This window comes from Salvelinus namaycush, chromosome 36, assembly GCF_016432855.1.
Source record: "Salvelinus namaycush isolate Seneca chromosome 36, SaNama_1.0, whole genome shotgun sequence".
Classification (NCBI taxonomy): Eukaryota; Metazoa; Chordata; class Actinopteri; order Salmoniformes; family Salmonidae; genus Salvelinus; species Salvelinus namaycush.
Genome location: NC_052342.1, coordinates 23434652 through 23457628, shown reverse-complemented (window position 1 = coordinate 23457628; position 22977 = coordinate 23434652). Strand labels below are relative to the sequence as shown.

Here is a 22977-nt window from a genome sequence, read left to right as displayed (position 1 = left end):
AAATATTTACAAATTTGATGCGCTGAAATGAGAGCAAATTAACACTTTATAGTTATATTATGTCTGATCTGATCCTCAATACTAAAAGACACCCAGTAGTTAGTCAGTAGTTAGTCAGTAGTCAGGCAGTAGCCAGTCAGTAGTTAGTCAGTAGTTAGCCAGTAGTTAGTCAGTAATTAGTCAGTAGTCAGTCAGTAGCTAGGTAGTAGTTAGTCAGTAGTTAGTCAGTAGTTAGGCAGTAGTCAGGCAGTAGTCAGGCAGTAGTCAGTCAGTAGTTAGTCAGTAGTTAGTCAGTAGTCAGGCAGTAGTCAGTCAGTAGTGCGGCAGTAGTTAGGCAGTAGTTAGTCAGTAGTCAGGCAGTAGTCAGTCAGTAGCCAGTCAGTAGTTAGGCAGTAGTTAGTCAGTAGTCAGTCAGTAGTTAGGTAGTAGTTAGTCAGTAGTTAGGCAGTAGTTAGCCAGTAGTTAGGCAGTAGTTAGGCAGTAGTTAGTCAGTAGTTAGGCAGTAGTTAGTCAGTAGTTAGGCAGTAGTTAGTCAGTAGTTAGTCAGTAGTTAGGCAGCAGTTAGTCAGTAGTTAGGCAGTAGTTAGTCAGTAGTTAGGCAGTAGTTAGTCAGCAGTTAGGCAGTAGTTAGTCAACAGTTATTCAGTAGTTAGGCAGTAGTTAGTCAGTAGTTAGGCACTAGTTAGTCAGTAGTTAGTCAGCAGTTAGGCAGTAGTTAGTCAGTAGTTAGGCAGTAGTTAGTCAGTAGTTAGGCAATAGTTAGGCACTAGTTAGTCAGTAGTTAGTCAGTAGTTAGTCAGTAGTTAGCCAGTAGTTAGTCAGTAGTTAGGCAGTAGTTAGTCAGCAGTTAGGCAGTAGTTAGGCAGTAGTTAGTCAGTAGTTAGGCAGTAGTTAGTCAGTAGTTAGGCAGTAGTTAGTCAGTAGTTAGGCAGTAGTTAGTCAGTAGTTAGGCAGTAGTTAGTCAGTAGTTAGGCAGTATTTAGTCAGTAGTTAGGCAGTAGTTAGGCACTAATTAGTCAGTAGCTAGTCAGTAGCTAGTCAGTAGCTAGTCAGTAGCTAGTCAGTAGCTAGTCAGTAGCTAGTCAGTAGCTAGTCAGTAGCTAGTCAGTAGTTAGGCAGTAGTTAGGCACTAGTTAGTCAGTAGTTAGGCAGTAGTTAGCCAGTAGTTAGGCAGTAGTTAGGCAGTAGTTAGTCAGTAGTTAGGCAGTAGTTAGTCAGTAGTTAGGCAGTAGTTAGTCAGTAGTTAGTCAGTAGTTAGGCAGCAGTTAGTCAGTAGTTAGGCAGTAGTTAGTCAGTAGTTAGGCAGTAGTTAGTCAGCAGTTAGGCAGTAGTTAGTCAACAGTTATTCAGTAGTTAGGCAGTAGTTAGTCAGTAGTTAGGCACTAGTTAGTCAGTAGTTAGTCAGCAGTTAGGCAGTAGTTAGTCAGTAGTTAGGCAGTAGTTAGTCAGTAGTTAGGCAATAGTTAGGCACTAGTTAGTCAGTAGTTAGTCAGTAGTTAGTCAGTAGTTAGCCAGTAGTTAGTCAGTAGTTAGGCAGTAGTTAGTCAGCAGTTAGGCAGTAGTTAGGCAGTAGTTAGTCAGTAGTTAGGCAGTAGTTAGTCAGTAGTTAGGCAGTAGTTAGTCAGTAGTTAGGCAGTAGTTAGTCAGTAGTTAGGCAGTAGTTAGTCAGTAGTTAGGCAGTATTTAGTCAGTAGCTAGTCAGTAGCTAGTCAGTAGCTAGTCAGTAGCTAGTCAGTAGCTAGTCAGTAGCTAGTCAGTAGCTAGTCAGTAGCTAGTCAGTAGCTAGTCAGTAGCTAGTCAGTAGCTAGTCACTAGCTAGTCAGTAGTTAGGCACTAGTTAGTCAGTAGTTAGCCAGTAGTTAGTCAGTAGTTAGGCAGTAGTTAGTCAGCAGTTAGGCACTAGTTAGTCAGTAGTTAGTCAGTAGTTAGTCAGTAGTTAGGCACTAGTTAGGCAGTAGTTAGTCAGTAGTTAGGCAGTAGTTGCATCTCTAAGAACCCTCAAGCTTCGTCTGGGATTTACCTCATCATCTCAATTTTAAATCCCAATAAGTATATTTTGATGGATGGAAACGTTTTGTGAAATTGAAAAAAGTGATCATTTGATACAGTTGAAATATTTACAAATTTGATGCGCTGAAATGAGAGCAAATTAACACTTTATAGTTATATTATGTCTGATCTGGCAAACAATGTAAAGTATGTGTAGATGGGTGTAATCTAGAGCCAAGCGTTTTGACTTGTATCTGCTTGTTGAATTATGCAACAGAACGTGACAACAACAGTAAATAATGAAGTGGTCTAGACAGCGTAGCTGAGTGCAGGTATGCCTAAACAGAGGAGTTGTTTGTGGTTGCGGCCTTGTTCCACCCCTTTATGTTAATGTATTCATATGTACAAATACACCCCCCATTTATTTATGCAAATGAGGCACATATTATTTTCGTTCTCTTAACACAAAATATAAAATAAATACCTGATACGATTAGAGCATTTATATATGAGTGCATTCTATAAATAAAAAACTGGAACATTTTACAATAAATGGAAAACCTGAATTCCTACCAAAATCCCAGAACTTAATTTCTTTATTTGTCTGTGCCAGTAAAATGTTTTGTGATTCATTCACCTACCTAATGGATTTTTTTTTAAATCTAAAAGTTTGTGGAGTATGTTGATCCATTGTCCTTTGTTGCATTTATAATAATAATTATAACTTTTAACAATTGTGATGACTCACTTGTGTGTGTGTGTGTGTGTGTGTGTGTGTGTGTGTGTGTGTGTGTGTGTGTGTGTGTGTGTGTGTGTGTGTGTGTGTGTGTGTGTGTGTGTGTGTGTGTGTGTGGGTGTGGGGTGTGTCGGGCATACTGATGCTCGCTGGCGGTAGCTGTTGTATAAGATGAGGGTCTAAGGTCAAACAGAAACCATGGGAGAAGTCCAACAAACAGACTCTTCCTTTTTTCCCTCCCTCCCTCCCTCCCTCCCTCCCTCCCTCCCTCCCTCCCTCCCTCCCTCCCTCCCTCCCTCCTCTCTGTCTCTCATCGTCGCTCTCTCGCTCTCTCTCTGGGCTTAAGGAGTCAAGCCTGGCTGTCGTGGTAACCCAGCTGTAAGTGACCAACACAAGCTTGCTTCCTGCCATCACCATGGAAACACTTCCTGGCTGGTTGTCGGGGGCAGCAGAGGAAAAAACAGCAGCTGGATTTACCATCGGTATTAAGAAGGAACTAATCCTTTCAGTTCACCAATCTCCCTCTCCCTGTCTCTCACACTGTCTCTCTCTCTCTCTCTCTCTCTCTCGCTTTCTCTATATGTCTGTCCCCCTCTCTCTCTCTGAGTCTCTCCCTTTATCTCTCTCTCTCGCCCTCTTCTTCTCTCTCTCCCTCTTTCACCCCCTCTCTAACACTACCTCTCTCTCTCTCCTTCTCCCCCTCTTATCTCCCTACCTGTCTTTCTTTCTCTTTCGCCTCCTTCTCTCTCTATCACTCTTTATTCCTCTATCTTTCTTTCTGTATCTGTCTGTATGTCTCACTCTCTGTCTGTCTCTCTCCCTTTATATATCTGTCTCTCTCTTTGAATGTTGTATCTGTGCAGCTCTCAGTTCCCTGTTGTTGGCTTTGTCTGGTGTAATATGTCAATTGATTCACCATATCCTCAATCTGAGTCCCAAATGGCATCATATTCCCTGTATAGCACTGCTTTGGACCGATGGGCTCTGGTCAGATGTAGTGCACTAGTGTACCATTTGGGTCACAAACTAAGCCTCCAGACCAGACGGTCAGATTTAAAACCTTCCCTCTCGCTCCGTCTCTCTCCTTCCCTTCCTCTCTCTCCCTCTGTCTCTCCTTCCCTCCCTCTCTCTTCCTCTGTCTTGCCTTCCCTCCCTCTCTTTCCATCTCTCTCTCTCCCTCCCTCTCTCTACTTCTCTCCCTCTCTCTCCCTGTCTCTCCATCCCTCCCTCTCTCTCCCTCTGTCTCGCCTTCTCTCCCTCTCTCGCCATCTCTCTCCTTCCCTCCCTCTCTCTCTCTCCTTCCCTCCCTCTCTCTCCATTTCTCTCGCCATCTCTCTCCTTCCCTCCCTCTCGCTCTCTCCTTCCCTCCCTCTCTCTCCATTTCTCTCCTTCCCTCCCTCTCTCTCCCTCTGTCTCTCATTCCCTCCCTCTCCCTCCCTCTGTCTCTCCTTCCTTCCTTCCTCCTCTCTCTCCCCATCTGTCTCTCCTTTCCTCTCTCTCTGTCCTCAATGACAATATATTGTATAATGCAGAGACTGTCTGGAGGCATCCCAAAAACACTATACAAATCAAAAACAATCCAGATAATATCAAAGTACTAATGTGGCAGAATGTGTGAGTTAGAAACACAGATGACTGTGTATGGATCATTCTTGACTGTGAATGACACTGTGTGTGTGTGTGTGTGTGTGTGTGTGTGTGTGTGTGTGTGTGTGTGTGTGTGTGTGTGTGTGTGTGTGTGTGTGTGTGTGTGTGTGTGAGAGACTGTGAATGTAGGTTAACATGGATGAGAGCGGTGCTCTAGTAGCGTGGTATGAAATGTATTTCTGTATTCTAATGGTTCATTAGTGGCTCTGCGTTACACGAGATAAAAATATCATTCTGCCTCTGAGTGGAGAGAGAGAGAAAGAGTGAGAGAGGTGTGAGTTTGCTTAACTTGATCATTTGTGATTTTTCAGTACTGTGTTTGTGTGTGTGTGTGTGTGTGTGTGTGTGTGTGTGTGTGTGTGTGTGTGTGTGTGTGTGTGTGTGTGTGTGTGTGTGTGTGTGTGTGTGTGTGTGTGTGTGTGTGTGAGACTGTGTTTATGATTGTAATTTTTCTACTCTGACTAGAGGAAGACAGTAGTGCACTATACTAGGAATAGGTACAGGGTGTCATTTTTGACACAGACAGAGACAGAGCCACCCAAGTGACACATGGTGACAACGTGACAACTTTGACTAGTGCTGCTAATGAGAGCTAACAATACATCATGGACAGAAAGAGGTAGATGTCGAGAGAGAGAGAGAGAGAGGGAGAGAGAGAGAGAGAGACCAAATCACCTACCGACACTCCGACTGACAGACACACAGCCAGACAGACACACCGACAGACACACACACACACACAGACAGTTTGAGGACAACTTGCCAGTAAGGAAGCTCAGACAGACATTGTGGTCTAAATCAGGGGGTTTGTCTGGTCGCTCCTAGCCTACATCCCAAATGACATCCTATTCCATATATAGTGGCCTAGTTCTGACCAGGGCCCATAGGGCTCTCTGTACACTATGTTGAGAATAGGTTGATATTTTGGATCACCTAATGGGGTGAGAGATGAACACACAGGAATAAAGGAGACAATCTCTCTCTCCCCCTCTCTCACACTCTCTCTCCCCCTCGCTCTCTCTCTCTCCCCCTCGCTTTTTCTCTCTCTTTTATCACCCACCCCCAGATAATATGTGTAGGAGGGAGCGAGAGAGAGACAGGGATAGAGAGACAGAGAAAACGAGAGAGAAGGAGAGAGTGCTATAGTTTGGCTGACATCAACCTCACAGGATGTTACTGCCAGGAAGCACAACAACCCCCGGTTCATGCTGCTGTACACAGCTTAACACAGCCAATATTGAAGATTCCTACCTGTTCAAATACAAAATGCATTATGCAAACACGTGCACAAGCAACTATGCACCTAGTCTTTTAGACTTTACTGAGGAGCTGGACGCATGCACGCACACACACACAAACGCGGGAACACGCACCCACAGTAATGTACCTTTGCATAAATTACTAGTATAAACAAATGCCTGAGTGAATTAGTCTAATCCTAAATGGACAGGTAAGATGTTGAACATGTCAGGCTACACAAAGGTTGTGTGTGTGTGGTGTGTGTGTGTGTGTGTGTGGTGTGTGTGTGTGTGTGTGGTGTGTGTGTGGTGTGTGGTGTGTGTGTGTTGTGTGTGTGTGTGTGTGGTGTGTGTGTGTAGCTCAGTGATTTCCTGCTGCAGTTCTTTGATGAACCCTTCAGCCCGCCTCTCTGCTGCTTTTTGATTCCCCTTGATCTCTATGAGCTCAGTCGGGCTCATCTCAATTAAGAGCTTCATATCGCTGACGGACTTCAAACTGATCTCTCGCTCGCTCGCTGTCTGCTCTACTCTTGCTGAGCTCCACAGAGTGTTTGATCTCCTTAACGTTCCCCAGTTGCTCATAGATCATCTGCTGCATTTCTGCCTTCGCTTTCTTGAACATCTTCTCTCCCCCCAGAGGTTTGTCTGGCTTCTTACACCCCCCCTCTGGGTACTTCAGTGAGCATGTTTCACTCTGGTCAGGCTGCAGGTATGTCTGTGGATACATCATCAGAACCAGAGCACCAGGGCCATGATCATACCCAGCACAAGTCCAGGTCTCACCAGGGAAGGGGCTGGTACTGGTAGGGGCTGGACCTGAGGCTGGTGTTGGGGCAGGAGCTAAGCCTGGAGCTGGGGCTGGTAGAGGGGCTGGAGCTGGGGCTGGGACAGGGGATGGAGCTGGGGCTGGTAGAGGGGCTGGAGCTGGGGCTGGGACAGGGGATGGAGCTGGGGCTGGTAGAGGGGATGGAGCTGGGGCTGGTACAGGGGATGGAGCTGGGGCTGGTAGAGGGGATGGAGCTGGGGCTGGTACAGGGGATGGAGCTGGGGCTGGGGCTGGTACAGGGGATGGAGCTGGGGCTGGGGCTGGTACAGGGGATGGAGCTGGGGCTGGTAGAGGGGATGGAGCTGGGGCTGGGACAGGGGATGGAGCTGGGGCTGGGGCTGGTACAGGGGATGGAGCTGGGGCTGGTAGAGGGGATGGAGCTGGGGCTGGTACAAGGGCTGGAGCTGGGGCTGGTAGAGGGGATGGAGCTGGGGCTGGGACAGGGGATGGAGCTGGGGCTGGGGCTGGTACAGGGGATGGAGCTGGGGCTGGTAGAGGGGCTGGAGCTGGGGCTGGGACAGGGGATGGAGCTGGGGCTGGGGCTGGTACAGGGGATGGAGCTGGGGCTGGTACAGGGGATGGAGCTGGGGCTGGTACAGGGGATGGAGCTGGGGCTGGTACAGGGGATGGAGCTGGGGCTGGTACAGGGGATGGAGCTGGGGCTGGTAGAGGGGCTGGAGCTGGGGCTGGTACAGGGGATGGAGCTGGGGCTGGTACAGGGGATGGAGCTGGGGCTGGTACAGGGGATGGAGCTGGGGCTGGTAGAGGGGCTGGAGCTGGGGCTGGTACAGGGGATGGAGCTGGGGCTGGTAGAGGGGATGGAGCTGGGGCTGGTACAGGGGATGGAGCTGGGGCTGGTACAGGGGATGGAGCTGGGGCTGGTATAGGGGATGGAGCTGGGGCTGGTACAGGGGATGGAGCTGGGGCTGGTACAGGGGATGGAGCTGGGGCTGGTACAGGGGATGGAGCTGGGGCTGGTAGAGGGGCTGGAGCTGGGGCTGGTACAGGGGATGGAGCTGGGGCTGGTACAGGGGATGGAGCTGGGGCTGGTAGAGGGGCTGGAGCTGGGGCTGGGACAGGGGATGGAGCTGGGTCTGGTAGAGGGGCTGGAGCTGGGGCTGGGACAGGGGCTGGAGCTGGGGCTGGGACAGGGGATGGAGCTGGGGCTGGGACAGGGGATGGAGCTGGGGCTGGTAGAGGGGATGGAGCTGGGGCTGGTACAAGGGCTGGAGCTGGGGCTGGTAGAGGGGCTGGAGCTGGGGCTGGGACAGGGGATGGATCTGGGGCTGGTAGAGGGGCTGGAGCTGGGGCTGGTACAGGGTATGGAGCTGGGGCTGGTACAGGGGATGGAGCTGGGGCTGGTAGAGGGGCTGGAGCTGGGGCTGGGACAGGGGATGGATCTGGGGCTGGTAGAGGGGCTGGAGCTGGGGCTGGTACAGGGGCTGGAGCTGGGGCTGGTACAGGGTATGGAGCTGGGGCTGGTAGAGGGGCTGGAGCTGGGGCTGGTACAGGGGCTGGAGCTGGGGCTGGGACAGGGGATGGAGCTGGGGCTGGTAGAGGGGCTGGAGCTGGGGCTGGTACAGGGGCTGGAGCTGGGGCTGGTACAGGGTATGGAGCTGGGGCTGGGACAGGGGATGGAGCTGGGGCTGGGACAGGGGATGGATCTGGGGCTGGTAGAGGGGCTGGAGCTGGGGCTGGTACAGGGTATGGAGCTGGGGCTGGGACAGGGGATGGATCTGGGGCTGGTAGAGGGGCTGGAGCTGGGGCTGGTACAGGGTATGGAGCTGGGGCTGGTACAAGGGCTGGAGCTGGGGCTGGGACAGGGGATGGAGCTGGGGCTGGTACAAGGGCTGGAGCTGGGGCTGGTAGAGGGGATGGAGCTGGGGCTGGTACAAGGGCTGGAGCTGGGACAGGGGATGGAGCTGGGGCTGGTAGAGGGGCTGGAGCTGGGGCTGGTACAGGGGCTGGAGCTGGGGCTGGTACAGGGGCTGGAGCTGGGGCTGGGACAGGGGATGGAGCTGGGGCTGGTACAAGGGCTGGAGCTGGGGCTGGTACAGGGGATGGAGCTGGGGCTGGTAGAGGGGCTGGAGCTGGGGCTGGTACAGGGGATGGAGCTGGGGCTGGTACAAGGGCTGGAGCTGGGGCTGGAACAGGGGATGGAGCTGGGGCTGGTAGAGGGGCTGTAGCTGGGGCTGGGGCAAGGGATGGAGCTGGGGCTGGTACAAGGGCTGGAGCTGGGGCTGGTAGAGGGGCTGGATCTGGGGCTGGTACAGGGGTTGGAGCTGGTACAGGGGCTGGTGCTGGTGCAGGGGCTGGTGCTGGTAGAGGGGCTGTAGCTGGGGCTGGTACAGGGGCTGGTGCTGGTACAGGGGATGGTGCTGGTAGAGGGGCTGTAGCTGGGGCTGGGACAGGGGATGGAGCTGGGGCTGGTACAAGAGCTGGAGCTGGGGCTGGTACAGGGACTGGAGCTGGGGCTGGTAGAGGGGCTGTAGCTGGGGCTGGGACAGGGACAGGGGATGGAGCTGGAGCTGGTACAAGGGCTGGAGCTGGGGCTGGTACAAGGGCTGGAGCTGGAGGTGGTACAGGGGCTGGAGCTGGGGCTGGTACAGGGGCTGTAGCTGGGGCTGGTACAGGGGCTGTAGCTGGGGCTGGTACAGGGGTTGGAGCTGGTACAGGGGATGGTGCTGGTAGAGGGGCTGTAGCTGGGGCTGGTACAGGGGTTGGAGCTGGTACAGGGGATGGTGCTGGTAGAGGGGCTGTAGCTGGGGCTGGGACAGGGGCTGGAGCTGGGGCTGGTACAGGGGCTGGAGCTGGGGCTGGTACAAGGGCTGGAGCTGGAGGTGGTACAGGGGCTGGAGCTGGGGCTGGTACAGGGGCTGGATCTGGGGCTGGTACAAGGGCTGGAGCTGGAGGTGGTACAGGGGCTGGAGCTAGGGCTGGCACAGGGGCTGGAGCTGGGGCTGGGACATGGGCTGGAGCTGGGGCTGGTACAGGGGCTGGAGCTGGGGCTGGAACAGGTGCTGCAGCTGGAGCTGGTACAGGTGCAGGAGCTGGGCCTGGTACAGGAGCTGTGACTGGTGCAGGAGCTGGGCACTTTGCTTTAGTGTTATGTTGACACGTAGCTTAGGTCTTCTTTGGAATCGCTCCTGACAGAGTGGACACTTGAACTGGTCACTTTTCTCACAGTTTTTGTTGATTACAGGCCTTGCAGAAGTTGTGTCCACATGAGGTGGTGACTGAGTCAGAGATCAAATTTAGACAGAAGGAGACCTCAAACTTCTGTACATACTGGAGACTGTTAAGGTTTCCATAGCTGGAAACAGAGACAGGCACATATTAGAGACAGGCTTGTGGCTGTTATTGACTTGATTTCAATGCACTCCTGGTCTGAATGAATAGTCCAAAGTCCGACTGCTTGTATCGACACATCAGAAGATTGGAACAGATCCATGTTCACAACTCTGACAGTAAACATTGATGTGGCAAACAGTAAAAAAAAACTAAAAAACAGGAGATATAACGAAAATATATGTACATTAATTTGTAGTTTGATGTCATTTGTAGATCTAGAGTGTGAATCAAAGCACTCTCCTCCCCTTCTCCTTGTCTCTTCCTTCATTCTCCCTCTTTCTCCACCTATCTCTACCTCTACTCAAGTTGTATTTGTCACATGCACAAGTACAGTGAAATGCTTAACTTGCAAGCCCTACCCAACAGTGCAGTATTCAATATGGAAATAGTCTCTCCTTACTTGAGTGTGTATACATTATGCTCTTCTTAGAGTGAATCTGACAATGTGCATAGGAATGGAATAGTCAGTTGAATTGTGTGGAGTTACTCGAAGAGCTGGTATGAGTCACTAAATATTAACTTCACCACTGTTCTGAAAATGACCCTACCCAAGTCAAAGTACAGCATTATCCTGATAAATGTAAAGTTTAGGGAATGTAAAACATTATTTTAAAAAACAGTACCAGTCAAAAGTTAGGACACACCTACTCAGGTTTTTCTTTATTTTTACTATTTTCCACATTGCAGAATAATAGTGAAGAAACCAAAACTATGAAATAACACATATGGAATCATGTAGTAACCCAAAAAGTGTTAAACAAATCAAAATATATTTTAGATTTTAAATTCTTCAAAGTAGCCACCCTTTGCCTTGATGGCAGCTTTACACAGTCATGGCATTCTCTCAACCAGCTTCACCTGGAATGCTTTCCAAAAGTCTTGAAGGAGTTCCCACATATGCTGGGCACTTGTTGGCACCATTTCCTTAACTCTGCGGTCCAACTCATCCCAAACCATCTCAATTAGGTTGAGGTCGGGTGATTGTGGAGTCCAGGTTATCTGATGCATCACTCCATCACTCTCCTTCTTTGTCAAATAGCCCTTACACATCCTGGAGGTGTGTTTTGGGTCATTGTCCTCTTGAAAAATAAATAATAGTCCCACTAAGCACAAACCAGATGGGATGAATTATCGCTGCAGAATGCTGTGGTAGCCATGCTAGTAAAGTGTGCCTTGAATTCTAAATAAATCACAGACAGTGTCACCAGCAAAGCACTTCCACACCATCACACCTCCTCCTCCATGCTTCACGGTGGGAATCACACATGCGGAGATTATCCATTCACCTACTCTGCGTCTCACAAAGACACGGCGGTTGGAACCAAAAATCTGGAAATTAGACTCATCAGACCAAAGGACAGATTTCCACCGGTCTAATGTTCATTGCTCGTGTTTCTTGGCCCAAGCAAGTCTATTCTTCTTATTGGTGTCCTTTGAAAGTGGTTTCTTTGCAGCAATTTGACCATGAAGGCCAGATTCACGCAGTCTCCTCTGAAAAGTTGATGTTGAGATGTGTCTGTTACTTGAACTCTGTGAAGCATTTATTTGGGCTGCACTTTCTGAGGCTGTTAACCTCTCTGGGATAAGTGGGACGCTAGCATCCCAACTGGCCAACATTCAGTGAAAATGCAGAGCGCCAAATTCAAATAAATTACTATAGAATGCAACTTTCATGAAATCACACATGCAATACACCAAATTAAAGCTACACTTGTTTTGAATCCAGCCAACATGTCAGATTTCAAAAAGGCTTTACGGCAAAAGCAAACGATGCTATTATCTGAGGATAGCACCCCAGCAAACAAACACAGACAATCATATTTCAACCCTCCAGGCACGACACAAAACGCAGAAATAAAGATATAATTCATGCCTTAACTTTGACGAGCTTCTTCTGTTGGCACTCCAATATGTCCCATAAACATCACAAATGGTCCTTGTGTTCGATTAATTCCGTCGATATATATCCAAAATGTCCATTTATTTGGCGCGTTTGATCCAGAAAAACACTGGTTCCAACTCCAATTTAAGACGGGATATACTGCGTTCAATACCGGAGGAAAACAATGTGTAGCGAGCTTTCAGGTCACGCGCCTCTAACCAAGATTACACTTCCCTCTACCCTCGTTCTGAACAGTGCTACTTCTTCATTTCTCAAAGGAAAAACCTCAACCAATTTCTAAAGACTGTTGACATCCAGTGGAAGCGATAGGAATTGCAAGAAAGACGCTTAGAAATCTAGATTCCCAATAAAAACCTATTGAAAAGAGAATGACCTCAAAAAAAATAATTCGGAATGGTTTGTCTTCGGGGTTTCGCCTGCCAAATAAGTTATGTTATATTCACAGACATGATTCAAACAGTTTTAGAAACGTCAGTGTTTTCTATCCAAATCTACTAATAATATGGATATCTTCTGGGCCTGAGTAGCATGCAGTTTAATTTGGGCACACTTTTCATCCAAAATTCCGAATGCTGTTCCCTACCCTAGAGAAGTTAACTCTAATTAATTAATCCTCTGCAGCAGAGGTAACTCTGGGTCTTTCCTTTCCTGTGGCGGTCCTCATGAGAGCCGTTTCATCATAGCAATTGATGGTTTTTCGACTGCACTTGAAGAAACTTTCAAAGTTCTTGAAATTTTCCAGATTGATTGACCGTCATGTCTTAAAGTAATGATGGACATTCGTTTCTCTTTGCTAATTTGAGCTGTTCTTGCCATAATATGGACTTGGTCTTTTACCAAATAGAGCTATATTCTGTATACCACCCCTACCATGTCACAACACAACTGATTGGCTCAAACACATTAACAAGGATTAACTTTTAACAAGGCACATCTGTTAATTGAAATACATTCTGGTTGACTACTTCATGAAGCTGGTTAAGAGTGTGCAAAGCTGTCCCTTTTTTGGTTACTACATGATTCCATATGTGTTATTTCATAGTTTTGATTTCTTCCCTATTATTCTACAATGTAGAAAATAGTCAAAATAAAGAAAAACCCTGGAATGAGTAACTGTGACCAAAATGTTGATTGGTACTGTATATACAGTGCATTCAGAAATTAGTCAGACCCCTTCACGTTTTCCTAATTTTGTTATGTTATAGCCTTATTCTAAAATGGATTAAATAAATAAAAATCCTCGTTAATTTACACACAATACCCCATAATGACAAAGCAAAAACAGGTTTTCAGAAATGTTTGCATAAAAAAATAGTTTTTCTTATTTTGCAATGGTTCCTTAAATACAGACACTGGGCGACAGGAAGCAAGTACAGGGTGAGGATTTAATAATAAATAGACATGAAACTAAACAAGAACAGCGTCTGGACAAGAGAAACAAAACAACATCAATGCAGACACGGGAATGAAACTGAAGAAGTGACAGATATAGGGGAGGCAATAAATTACGTGATGGAGACCAGTTGAGTCTGATAAATCACTGGTGCGCGTAACGATAGTGACAAGTGTGCGTAATGATGAGCAGCCTGGTGGCCTCGAGTACCAGCGAGGCAGAGTGGGAGCAGACGTGACATATTTACAGAAGTATTCAGACACTTGGATATTAGACTCGAAATTGAGCTCAGGTGCATTCTTTTTCCATTGATCATCCTTGATTGGAGTCCACCTGTGGTAAATTAAATTGTTTGGACATGATTTGGAAAGGCACACACCTGTCTATATCAGGTCACACAGTTGACAGTGCATGTCAGAGCAAAAACCAAGCCATGAGGTCGAAGGAATTGTCCGTAGTGCTCCGAGACAGGATTGTGCAGAGGGACAGATCTGGGGAAGGGTACCAAAACATTTCTGCAGCATTGAAGGTCCCCAAGAACAAAGTGGCCTCCATCATTCTTAAATTGAAGAAGTTTGGAACCACCAAGACTCTTCCTAGAGCTGGCCACCTGGCCAAACTGAGCAATAGGGGGAGAAGGGCCTTGATCATGGAGGTGACCAAGAACCCTATGGTCATTCTGACAGAGCTCCAGAGTTACTCTGTGGAGATGCAAGAACCTTCCAGAAGGACAACCATCTCTGCAGCCCTCCACCAATCAGGTCTTTGTGGTAGAATGGCCAGACGAAAGCCACTTCTCAGTAAAAGGCACATGACAGCCCACTTGGAGTTTGCCAAAAGGCACCTAAAGGACTCTCAGACCATAAGAAACAAGATTATCTCGTTCACTACGGTGAAGCATGGTGGTGGCAGCATCATGCTGTGGGGATGTTTTTCAGCGGCAGGGACTGGGGTACTAGTCAGGATCAAGGGAAAGATGAACAGAGCAAAGTACAGAGAGAACCTTGATGAAAACCTGCTCGAGAGCGCTCAGGACCTCAGACTGGAGTAAAGGTTCACCTTCCAACATGACAATGACCCTAAGCACACAGCCAAGTCAACATAGGAGTGGCTTCGGGAGAAGTCTCTGAATGTCCTTGAGTGGCCCAGCCAAAGCCTGAACATGAACCCGATCGACATCTCTGGAGAGACCTGAAAATAGCTGTGTAGCAACGCTCCCCATCCAACCTGACAGAGCTTGAGAGGATCTGCAAAGAAGAATGGGAGAAACTTCCCAAAATACAGGTCTTACAATCTTGTAGAGTCATATCAAATAAGACCCAAGGCTGTAATTGCTGCCAAAAGTGCTTTAAAAAAGTACTGAGTAAAGAGTCTGAATAATTATGAAAATGTGAAAATGTCTAAAAAACGATTTTTGCTTTGTCATTATGGGGTATTGTGTGTAGATTGATGAGGGGGAAAAAACAATTTAATCAATTTTAGAATAATGCTGTAACGTAACAAAATGTGGAAAAAGTGAAGGGGTCTGAATACTTTCCGAATGCATTTATCAATAATTATTTTGTCAACTTTTTTTCCCTGAATGATAAAACTGATTCCTGAACTAGTACTTCCCAAACTTGTGGTGCTCTGGTACAAAATGCGCAAGGAGGCCAGCGGAAACGCAGCCTCGACGTGGGCCTTTCTCACCTTTAAAACTCAATGCAAGCCATTGACATGACTTGCACATGCGTGTTTCTACCTTATACTGCCAGCTAATGGACGCCAAAAGGCACAGAGCTTCGATGCCTTTCATGTGTCAATACCGTAAAACTTCTATTAATAGCACTGCATTTATTTGCTTAAATCACTAAAACAACAGGCACTTATTAGAGACATGCTTCTATTTGAGCCAGGTGTCTATTTACTTAATGCAGACAACTTTTGCTCATTTGCATAGTTAATTGTTTAATTCCAGCATTTACTTCCAGCATTTGAATCAGTATCTTAATTTCCTGCACTAATGTGTTATCATTTACACATTGTGTCATGTTTATTTTGTCAGTATGGCTCTATTTAAATAAATTAAATGTTCCTTGACAGAATCATTATTCTCCTCTGACTGTGCATAATTTTGGCAGCTATTACTATCACAACTAGAGTGTGATCGGCTGATGTCTGGGGGTTTGTTGACTGTTTTTGTTCTTGCCGGTTAGCGAACAGTTCTCAACTGTTAGCAGCCAATGGCTAGCAGTTTCTTACTGCCGATAAAAACAGAAGATTGACATCATTTAAAAAAATCATTACTGAGTTATTTAATGTAACAAATCAAACATTAAACATCAACAATTAATGATTATTCTTGGTAACCTCGTAAACAATTCATTGAAACCCAGCATTTATTTGAAACAGGCGTTTATTTGCTGAACTTTTTGCTGTCGCCCGGCTATTAAAAGGGACTAAAAGGGGCTATTTGAGGCTGTGTTTAATTGTAGTTTTACGGTATGTCCCATTCATTTTCATTGCACTCATATAATAAATGCGCATGCATATTGGTGTGAAAGAAGTAAAGGGATAGAGTTCAGCCCTGCCTATAGACGCCATACGTCATCTGCTGCCTTTTGGCGCTTACTTTACGTTCATTTTACTGCTCGATAAATGTAAGCTGATCGGGATGGCTAACGTGTTGCATCTCAAACAGTTTTCAAAGTGGGATTTTCTCGTGAAAATTGTGGTGATAGGGGATGGAAGACGAATACCTGAGTTTAGGAACCTACATCAAAAGGGATTTAAAATAGCACAACAATTTATGTCTGAGTGTTATCAACGGAAAGACTGGCTCTGTGGCTGCGCTGCTAGCAGCCGACTCTACTGAGGGCCGTGCCAACCAGATGGAACTCAACCTCCAGGCTGGTGCAGACCATCTACCTTTACCAATGCGCCGTTCCGGATTATGAGGGACAATCCGGATGACTGGGATGGTGAAACCCTGGCCATGGCCTCCGGAGTTGATCTTTGGCTGTCAAAGGCATCCACCTGCTTTTTGCTCAAGGCCTGTGATGGAATTTTCTATGAAATTGATCATGCACTCTTCATGCACTCGTGTTCATGCACTCGTGTTCTGCAGAATAAAGAAAGTGATGGATTGCCGTTTTAAATAGAACCATGAGGAAACCTGTAGGGAACGTTATGATGAAGTACTGAAATTCCCACAGAAGAACATTGTTTAACGTTTTTGGAACAATTTGAGAACATCACTTCAAATAAAAGCATGAGTAAACCTGTATGATCGTTTTTTTGTCAAGTTCCTTAAATGTGCTGAGAATGTTCCAAAGCCAAGCAACTATCCATTTTTTTATTATGTTTTTATTTTCACATACACCAGGTGCAGTAAAATGTGTGGTTTTACAAGGTCAGACATAACAGTATGGTGCCTCTTGAGCAAATTAGGGTTAGGTGCCTTGCTCAAGGGAACATTGGCCGATTTTTCACCTTGTCGGCTTGGATATTCAAACCAGCAACCTTTGGGTTACTGGCCCAACGCTCTAACCGCTAGGTTACCTGCCGGTACTGCACCCTTCCCAGAACGTTGTGGGAAGGTTGTGGGAAGGTTGTATGCAAAATAACTATAAGACAACAAAGCTCTCACCAACCTCTAAGAAACATATGGTTCTCAGAATGTTATGTGCTAGCTGGGACGTCATTTAAATGTCTCATCTCCTATGGAAGGAACGCACATGCAGGAGGACGATGATTGGATGATTGACTGAGTTTTACTTTCTCTGAATCATATTGCGTCCTCCTCCTCCTCCTCCTACATCCATGCTGCTGATTCCACTAATGGAAAAGAACAAAGTGCACCCACGCACAGACTCACGTGCGCACACACACACACACACAAACTCCTGTGAATCATGCTGTAAAGTGTTGAGTCACACACCCATGCTTCTGCTTGGGAGTAAAGTCATACTCTAATTAAGTGTTTATCTCTTCGCCATAGTGCTAAGTTAAACACAGACGGTAACGCTAAGTATGGGTTTGAGCTATTATAGAATAGATATACATCAGATAGAAGAGGGAAGGAGGTCAGTAGCTCAAATACACCTATTATAGTATAGATATAAACTAGATAGAAGGGAAGAGGAGTGAGGTCACCTAGCAGCCCCCACACTGACATCATCAGATCTGAGTGACACTAAACCCTCTTAGGTAATGGATTCCATGAATGATAACTTCCTCCTCTCTCCTCTCGTCCCTTCTTCCCTCTTCTCCTCTCCTCCCGTCCGTCCCTCCCTCTGTTCTCCGATGATGTCTGTAACTGTAGATGACTCAGACACACTCCTCCTTCCCCTCTCCCTTCCGCCATCCCCCAATACCCTCCTCTTCTGAAAAGATGGCCAGCTTCCCCTCTCCCTCCCTCCTTCCCTGTTACTCCCCTTCCCTTCTGAAAGAAAAGTAAAGCAACGTGAAGCTGCAGGCTGTACTTGCCATTAACAGATGTACTGTAGGATCAGGTTTCCCATTAGGATCTGAGAATCAAAAGCAACCCTGGATCTGTTGGGTACAGAACATTATACAGGATATCATTGTACAACCACCAGCTGACACCTGAAACCTGAACTGGGATCAGGTCTTACAGTAAATAACCTGACATCACTTGTTCTGCAACATGTTACAGCTGACTCAGAGTCAGTGTGAAGAACAACATGAGTGAAAGTCAAAGGCTTCACTAACAGGTGTTTCTCCCTCTTTAGTTTTCACCGCTAGGGCAGTTAGAGTAAGAGGCTTTTGGTATTGTCATTAAAGAAAACAGGAGATAATAATATAACGTTTCCATGTCAACGGCCTGTCCTTATCTTCCTCCTTCTTCATTGGTTTATTTTACTAATATTTTTATTTATTTAACCTTTATTTAACAAGGCAAGTCAGTTAAGAACAAATTCTCAGCCAAATACATAAAAGCAGATACAAAACGGAAGCTATTTTCCTCCCATGATGCAGCTGGGCTGGTGACTATAATCAGGAGTTTGGCCTACATTCAATGGGAAGTGTATGTTTGTGTGTGTGTGTGTGTGTGTGTGTGTGTGTGTGTGTGTGTGTTGCAGCTGTGACCCTGGTGCGCTAGTGGGACGAGGTCATTGCATCCTGTAGCATTTCCTCATTAATTTTCCTTCTATTCTGCTTCTCTCTCTCTCACACACACACACACACACACACACACACACACACACACACACACACACACACACACACACACACACACACACACACACACACACACACACACACACACACACACACACACACAGCAGGCCTTGGTCCGGATGTGAGCATTACACACACAGATAAAGGGGTCTGTAATGCCCTAATGCTCTGTTCACTGGGGCTGGCTGCGGTCCAGAGGGAGTGTGTGTGTGTGTGTGTGTGTGTGTGTGTGTGTGTGTGTGTGTGTGTGTGTGTGTGTGTGTGTGTGTGTGTGTGTGTGCATTGCCCTACCTTCTGCATATTTTCACAGTAGTGTTGTATTTCCAGTGTAACAGGCAAACAGCAGCTGTTGATAGACTGCCAGATTGAGCTCTTGGCATATACACTGACCCTTCTGCACACGTGTTGTACTAACCAAGTATTAATTGGCTTTACAGAATAAAAACACTTTATCCAAACTTATGATATAACACAATGCAACAGCTCTGAGACTGAGCTACATGTCTCCATCAACAGACTGTGGTGACAAAACAAACACACATATTACACGCCCACACTCAGAAACACTCAATAGAAGCCATGTGAAACATTGGTGTTCAGCCAGAGAGGACAGTACTACTACTAATTTAGCATAGTTGCCAATGACGATGGAATGTACAGTACGATAATGCTGCTATTTCATTGCAGCTATCTCAAGAAACCTTCAGAAAATACCTCATACCAAACACACACACACACACACACACACACACACACACACACACACACACACACACACACACACACACACACACACACACACACACACACACACACATACACACAGCCATCTAACATGTTACCTAAAATGCTACAGCTGAGAGCTAGCAGCAAAAGCATTAGGATACGGTATAAGGTATTCACATGTGTATTACATAAGCACAGCACAAGGTCAAACACACATACACATACAGACACACACACACCACACAAAATGCAAGGTCTCTCCGTTGCTTCACATTTGATCAGTTTCTCTTCTATTAGGCTAAAGTGGAAGACTTCCATTAGTGTGTGGGTTGTTGTGCTCCTCTGTGCCAGCCAAGGATGTGAATTTGATGGTGTGTGTGTGTGTGTGTGTCCGCGTGCGCATGTGTGTGAGTGTGTGCATTTGTGTGTACATCTGTGTGTGACTGAATCACAATAAATCTGGATTAAAGAGGGGGGGGGGGGGGGGGGGGGGGGGGGGTCCATATCTGTTCCGGAATGGAATCATGGTTGGAAAGATTGGGGGAGATGTCCAATTTCAAAATTCTCTCCAGAGTTCAACCCAATATAAACAGTTACAGCTCAATGATGTAACACAGGACAAAATGATGTAACACTGGACAAAATGATGTAACACAGGACCCAACAGGAGGATCCCTTTGAGACATATTTTCCTCTACATCTGGCAGAGTGAGATGAACGTGTGAACATTCCAGAGCTATAACGGATACTGTGCATTGTCACTAGCACATCCTGACTCCCTTACTGTCTGTCGGGTGTGAAAATATGTGCAGAGACTGCCAACACCAATACAGAAACACTGCTGTATCTTACATCATATCATGACAAAGCATTTCATTTATAGAGTCCTTTCCTTCTGGAAGAGAGTGGGGAATTCCTGAATCCATAAGTGAAGTGAGTCAGTCAGAAAATTCTCAATGGTCACAGTACAGAAAGTTCTGCTCTGATCTGTAAAGCCACAATAACAACAGGGTGTGTCTCTTGGACGTGGTGGTAGATATGTGACATTGAGTCAGCTTTTTGGTTGAATGATTTCTCTCCCCCCTCTCTCCTCTCTCTTTCTCTCTCTCTCTCTCCTCTCTGTCTCTCTCTCTCTCTGCCGGGCCGGGGGCTCCCATTTGATATATTGATTTCAGTTTTTTTGCTCGGAGGACAAAAATGGCCAGTGCAGCAGAAATGTGCTTCCCCTTGGCTACTTCCTGTCTGTGTCTGTGGGAATGTTAGTGGTCGAGTGTTTGCAGCAGTCTCTGAGTCTTCTAAAAGGGGTTTCAGGACGACATTTAAAAACATTAAACACAAAAACAACTGGTGCTTTTCTAATAGCACAGATCAGAGCAGAACTTTCTTTGTGGTGACAGTTTAAGTGTTATACTCTCTTACAGAATGACTTTGGACAATATAAATATTGCCTGGTACCAGATATGTGCTTTCAGACAAATATCATTGGCCTAGTACACACCCTCAGGTACAAGAGATGTATAACACATTTGACTCAACGTGTTATGGTAGCCTACAACAGGTATTATTTTATGAGTTTATCTGCACACTTTTTTTTTACACAAGTATTGTGAACATACATATCATTATTCAAACTAGTGGAAGTCTACTTGGTATATTTGGAATGTCACTTTTGAGAGGAAAAGCAATGGCAGGAAATGCAGTGACAGGAAATGCAGTGACAGCTGTCAACCTTTGCTTAACCATGTTTACAGTGTATTCCACCATGTTTGGGTAATTCTTGTACAGAACGGTTCAATCTGGATCACTGTACTTACTGTAGGGAGGATCGGGAACCGTATGTTGCATGAAGTGTCTCAGAGTAGCATTGCTGATCTAGGATCAGCCCCCCCCCCATCCATTTAATGGTATTCAATATGAGCTAAAATGATAACTGATTCTAGATCAGCAGTCCTACTCTGAGACGCTACCTATATGGCAGCAGCTCTGTAGCCTAGTAGTGCAAGGAAAATATAAACACTGTACACCAAATCACTGACAGAAATGAGAATGAAATCGACCAAAAATGATATCTTGATGATAATACATTAGTAATGCATTAGTACTAATTAACCACCTAATAATATTGTTATCATTTCATTACAGTAGTGTTAGTAATAACCCTATTGTCTCAATAATCATCCTTATTCATTACAGTATAGCCCAACAGTAGTTTTCAGCAAGCAGTCATTCACTTGTCCCCCAATTTCTCACTCGCGAGTCGTGCACACATTCGTTCATGGTGATGCTGGACTCGTGCAACACTCGGGATAAAGCTTGACGTAGGCTCGACATTTTCCCCATTCATTCATACTCACGAGGCACCGATGAACACCAACTGACACTAACTAGATCAGAGATTGATGTTTTAATATCGATTATTATCGTCTGACATTGAACACCATAGAACGTTCCAGATGAAGTATGGGTTGCCATTGATGTTGAAATGAAATCATTTTATTAAAGGATGGGATTTGATACTACTGCACTGTTGGAGCTATGAACACAAGCATTTCGCTACACCCGCAATAACATCTGCTAAATATGTGTATGTGACCAATAACATTTTATTTAATTTTATTTGAAGAGATTAACCTAGTCTACACAACAATGTGTAGAAAGCAGGGGTGACAGCCTACACAATATCATCACAACGATGAATCAATAAATCATCTAAATGAAATGGTCCTTAGTTGGAGGATAGGGCCGTCTCCTTTAACTGTTCAACCGTCAGCTCCATGTACACCGGTTCATTCAAGCCGGGTTCTCTTCCCGAGTAACCAGCCATCATTCAAACCAAGGAAAATGACCGGCATTGTTAACTTGTTGGGAAATGGGTTATCATCCCAGAAAAAAACAACAACAACCAAACAACCAAATGAAAATGAACCATGTCAAGCGTTTTGAAACACACCATTATGAAAGTATCATGGTTTATGGTCCATTGTGTGTGGGAATGCACACCGATGGTGCAAAAATGACGCTAGGCTGTAGCTTACAGCAAATCCGATGATTGATTATTGATTATTTGATAATGACAAAGTTCCACAAGCAACACTACAGCCAAACACATTCGCCCACAATACAATATATATCACCAACATTATTATAACATCAAAACGAATGACTGAAGACAGAAACGAAAAGATGACTTGGTGACTTACCCTGGGTTCTGTGTAGGCTATGAGTCAGCGAAGCGAGAGAGATGACCTGTGTCTGTGCGTAAGAGAAAGTGTTCACTTCTATCACAAAACTTTATTAAAATGTGATTTCTATTCGATGTACACGCATACAATCTTGCTGCAAATTACTCTTCCTCAGTCAGCTCCTCTATCCAGAATGTAGTTGGTTTAGGATGTTGTTAGCTATAGACCGCTGTCTTGTAATGTACTTTATTGTATAGCCTAAATATATAAAAGCGATTACAAAAGCAATTCTTATGTTGAAATTCTATTGGCTAGTGTGGATAAGTGCGTTGTTTTTTGGTCCAGGCAAGTTCGATGCGTCCGTCAGGTTGTAAGTAGGATAAGCTACACAGTCTTGCCGGATCGTGGATGGAAACGCCTTTTCCTACTGGTATTCTGGCAGCAGCACAAACGATGATGTTACTTTGTATGCTAATAAGGAAACCTTCAAAAATAAAAGCCCACATTTCAAAACATTGCAATGTGGATAACTCATTCAAATTATATTGCATGTTAATTAATGGCCACGTTTATTGTGCCAACAAGTGAATGCAATATATAATTTGAGAAAACAAATAAAAAAAATATGGTTTTAAAAACATGTTTTAAGACCAATAATGAAAAAATGGAATGTTGACACTGGTATGTTGAGAAAATGGGACTGTAGAGAGAGAACTGTTCTACCTGTATCAGCTAAAGTGGGTGGAGAATACTTAGTGGGGTCTAACTAACCAAATATGTGTCGTTTTAGAGGGGGACTGTG

General features: G+C 45.7%; 1 protein-coding gene across 1 annotated transcript in view; it reads right to left on the bottom strand.

The window, feature by feature from the left end:
* Window positions 1–22563, bottom strand: part of LOC120030690 (astrocytic phosphoprotein PEA-15-like) — a 48055-nt gene extending 25492 nt beyond the window's left edge. Inside the window, exon 1 of the mRNA XM_038976139.1 lies at window positions 22194–22563. The gene's annotated coding sequence lies outside the window, so the exon portion shown is untranslated. The remainder of the gene's footprint in view (window positions 1–22193) is intronic.
* Between the last annotated feature and the right edge of the window lie 414 nt (window positions 22564–22977).